General features: G+C 50.4%; 1 long non-coding RNA gene across 1 annotated transcript; it reads right to left on the bottom strand.

The window, feature by feature from the left end:
• LOC311590494 lies at positions 1-3,876 on the bottom strand. Its single transcript, XR_014776893.1, has 3 exons — positions 3,811-3,876; positions 2,864-3,094; positions 1-634 (listed from the first exon to the last, which is right to left on the bottom strand). It is a non-coding gene; the product is annotated as an uncharacterized lncRNA (long non-coding RNA).
• Positions 3,877-4,492: the final 616 nt, after the last annotated feature.

Here is a 4,492-nt window from a genome sequence, read left to right as displayed (position 1 = left end):
AGGAGCAAAAATGTGCTGCTAGTACTGGGGTTTCATAAGAGATATAGATTATATGCTGTGAAAAATTAATTTCCATGGCTGGAAATTCTTTGCCCACTATACCCCACAGGTTACCTTTTGCCTCCACTAACCTTTCTGGACCAGTTTTTTTTTTTTTAAGTTTTATTTGTTTATTATTATGTATACTGTGCTCTGCCTGCATATACACCTGCAGGCCAGAAGAGGGCATCAGATGACATTATAGATGGTTGTGAGCCACCATGTGGTTGCTGGGAATTGAACTCAAGACCTCTGGAAGAGCAGTCAGTGCTCTTAACCGCTGAGCCATCTCTCCAGCCTCCTGGGCCAGTTATTCCTAACTCTGACAAAAAACAGTCAAATATGATCAGGTATGCCACCATCATGGATAGGGCTGCTGTACAGCCAAAGCCCAGAGGCTCATCTGGGAGTACTCTGAACTTGAGACTGATACCTCAGGAGAGGCTCCCACCCCTGGGTCCAGCAATTCTGTCCTGAGAAAAGATGAATGAGGTGTGCTAAAAATCTGGAGCACACTCCCCACGCTGGAGTCCTGACTGCCGTGGATGGTCCTTTGGCACAAACAAGATGTCCTTCTGGTCCTCAGGTTCCTGCTCTGTAAAATAGAAGAAATTAGAGTTCCTGGCTCCTATGAGCCACTATAAGGGTCCTATCCCACCCCCACGCTCAAACCATCTTTCATCATGGATGGATGGTTGAATGGATGGATGGATGAGTGGATGGATGGATGAGTGGGGATGGATGGATGAGTGGATGGATGGTTGGATGGATAGATGGATGGACCGATGAATGGATGGATGGATGGATGGATGGATGGATAAATGGATGGATGGATAGATGGATTGATGGTTGGATAGATGGATGGATGGATGGTTGGATAGATGGATGGATGGTTGGATAAATAGATGGATGGATGGATGGATAAATGGATGGATGGATGGTTGGATGGATAGATGGATCATTGGATCTATGGATGATTGGATGGTTGGATGGATGGATGGATGGATGGTTGGACAGATGGATGGTTAGATGGTTGGTTGGTTGGTTGGTTTAGACAGGGTCTCTCTATGTAGCCCTGGCTGTCCTCTGTCTGGATATGTACATCAAGCTGGCTTAAAACTCAGAGATCCACATGCCTCTGCCTCCCAAGTGCTGGGATCAAAGGTATGTGCCACCACACCAGGCAGAACTGGTTTTTAAAAGCCCACTGTGACAGACAGGCCTTCACAACTCCAGCTCACCAGTGTCATACTGGCAGTTTGAAATCACTTGTGGTGGGAGTGTTCACGCCACAGAATGAATGAACATGTTATTCATGGCTTGTTTCTCCCTGCCAAGGGCTACTAAGTTTTACTGGCTGGGAGATATCCACCAGCAAATGGCTCCCTCCTGGTCCAGCCTCAGCTCCAGGCTGGCTCTTTTCACTTCCAGAGACGCTGGCTCCTATCACAAAGCACAAGGCTGGCTTTCTGAGAAGGCCTGGGTCAGTAGATAACGTTCACACACCTTCATTTCCTTAGCCTTAAGGTAGTGCAGGCAACAGCTTTGTAACCTTACAGTGTGTGCAGACCAGTGAACCAGCCAGGCTCTGTGCACCCACAGAGCCTGAGAGCAACAGCCTTTCCATCGGGCCCGAGATGCACTGCACCCAGTGACTTCCCACCCCGGCTACTGTCCAAGTATAAGAATCTCCCAGTGCCTTCCCTGAGCCCGCAACCCATGTCTACACACAACAACCCATGAGCTGGGAGCATCGTGAGTCAATTGAAGCATTACATGAGTTTTTAAGACTTGCCCATGGACACTAAGCAGCAATTAGTGGTGTAGCTAGCATCCAGTACAGGTCTGTCCAACTCCAAAACTCACTCTTACACAGACTTTTGTTAACCATGACCATATGATCCACATGGGCAGTCCTTGGGAGCTTATGTTCTCTCTCTAGAGCAAAGTCATGGGGTGACAGACAGCAATGATGCAAATCCCAATTAGTAGCCAAGAAACTGGAGTTCATTAAGAACAGAGAACAGACAAAAGAGGCTTTGTGGGGCTGGTGAGATGGCTCAGAGGCTAAGAGCACTTGTTGCTTTTGTAGAGGACATGGGTTTGAGTCCCAGCACTCACACAGTGATTCACAAATATCTGTAACTCCAATCCCAAGAGATCTGATGCCCTCTCCTGACCTCTATGTGCACTAAGCACATGGCACATGCACAAAAACACAGGTGAAATGCTACCACAAAAAATTAAAATGAATAAACCCAATTAACAAAATATTTTAAAGATTTATTTATTATATATGCAATGCTCTGCCTGCATGTACACCTGCAGGCCAGAAGAGGGCATCAGATCTCATTGTAGGTGGTGGTGAGCCACCATGTGGTTGCTGGGAATTAAACTCAGGACCTCTGGAAGAACAGTCAGGGCCCTTAACCTCTGTGTCATCTCTCCAGACCCAAATAAAATATTTTTAAGAGAGAAGCTTCCTGGCAGCTGAAGAGATGCCTCAGTGGTTAAGAGCACGGGCTGCTCTTCCAGAGGGCCCAGGTTTGATTCCCAGCAACCACGTGGCGGCTCACGACCAGCCATAACTCCAGTTCCTTTGTATCCAACGCCCTCTTCTGGCCTCCATAGGAACTGCATGTAACTGGTACACAGAAATGCAAGTAAAACACCTATACACATAAAATTAAATTTTAAAGAGGCTTCATGGAGGTGGTAGAGCTGGAGCCGTTGAGTCTTTACACTGCCCTAAGGCAAAGGGATGGCCCATTGGACCTCTTCTGGCTGCAAAGATGAGAGGCCGGGGTGTCGTGAAGCTTCTTACCTCAAGGAGTCCTGGAGAGTGGGTGAGGATAGAGTCCGCAGCCTCAGGAAGGGTGGCCACGGGCCAAGCCAGCTCCGCTACAGGCACATACAGGCATGCTTTCAGCCTGTTCCGCCCTCTCTCCGGACTCACTCTTCACCACCTCCATCCTGAGCCTCACTTTCACTGGAGTCATGCCACGTCACGAAGCAGAGTCCTGATAGAGGGTGACTAAAGTCAGGGTGACATCACCTGGAGGGGAAGAGGAAGTCACAGCACCTTCCCTAACAAACAGGCATTTCCCCGTGTGGCAAGCCAGGTGTGGCAGAAAAGGAGCTTCTGGGGTGTCCCAGCTCTAAAAGTCCATACTGTCCACCTACAGACCGAAGCTGCCTATACGCAGAACTGACTGAAAAGAAGCAGTGGCCTGTGGTTTATGCACATCCCTTTCCCTTGAGAGCAAAGTGCTCTAACTTCCTGCTGTATTGGCAGCACCAAGCGGGGGAATCAGATCACGTATGCATTTATTAAAAGTTAAGTGGACAGATGGGTAGGTGGATGATAAATACACTGACAAATAATAATGGGCTATCTAGAAAAGGCAGAGGCTTGCGGGATCCCTTAGGCATCTAGGGAGAATGTCAGAGGATGAACCATACATTTCTCAGATGGTTGGATTAGGGACAGCTCGGGACTGAAGAACTAGCTCATTGGTCTACCCAGTTCCGGTTAGGGTTGTATTCAAATGTAAGAGGTTTTTTATGAGATGAATTGGTGCCATAATCATCAAAACAACTGTATTTGCATAGCCCTGTATAGTTCCCACATAAATTACTCCAATTGAGCCTCCTGGAAACCCTAGAAACACAGGTTTCGGCCCTATGGCTCCCACCCCCATAAACTAAGAGTAGAAACGTCTGCAAGACTGTGACTCTCTCTCAAGGTCACCAGTTAGCTATGGAACTCACCCTACAGCTTCAGATGCTTTCCTGCCGTAGCTTGCCCCATGTCCAGCTGCCCTGGGCAGTCAGGAGCAGGGACCTCCTCAGCCTGTCAGGAGCAGGGGCCTCCTCAGCCTGTCAGGAGCAGGGGCCTCCTCAGTCTGTCAGGAGCAGGGGCCTCCTCAGCCTGTCAGGAGCAGGGGACCTCCTCAGGCTGTCAGGAGCAAGGGACCTCCTCAGGCTGTCAGGAGCAAGGGACCTCCTCAGTCTGTCAGGAGCAAGGGACCTCCTCAGTCTGTCAGGAGCAGGGGACCTCCTCAGGCTGTCAGGAGCAAGGGACCTCCTCAGTCTGTCAGGAGCAGGGGACCTCCTCAGCCTGTCAGGAGCAGGGGACCTCCTCAGTCTGTCAGGAGCAGGGGCCTCCTCAGTCTGTCAGGAGCAGGGACCTCCTCAGTCTGTCAGGAGCAGGGACCTCCTCAGCCTGTCAGGAGCAGGGGCCTCCTCAGCCTGTCAGGAGCAGGGGACCTCCTCAGTCTGTCAGGAGCAGGGACCTCCTCAGCCTGTCAGGAGCAGGGGCCTCCTCAGCCTGTCAGGAGCAGGGGCCTCCTCAGCCTGTCAGGAGCAGGGGACCTCCTCAGCCTGTCAGGAGCAGGGGCCTCCTCAGCCTGTCAGGAGCAGGGACCTCCTCAGCCTGTCAGGAGCAGGGGAC

This window comes from Acomys minous, assembly GCF_964271855.1.
Source record: "Acomys minous genome assembly, chromosome: 19".
Taxonomy (NCBI): domain Eukaryota; kingdom Metazoa; phylum Chordata; class Mammalia; order Rodentia; family Muridae; genus Acomys; species Acomys minous.
The sequence above is the reverse complement of the archived record's forward strand: the minus strand, read 5'-3'. Positions and strand labels throughout refer to the sequence as shown.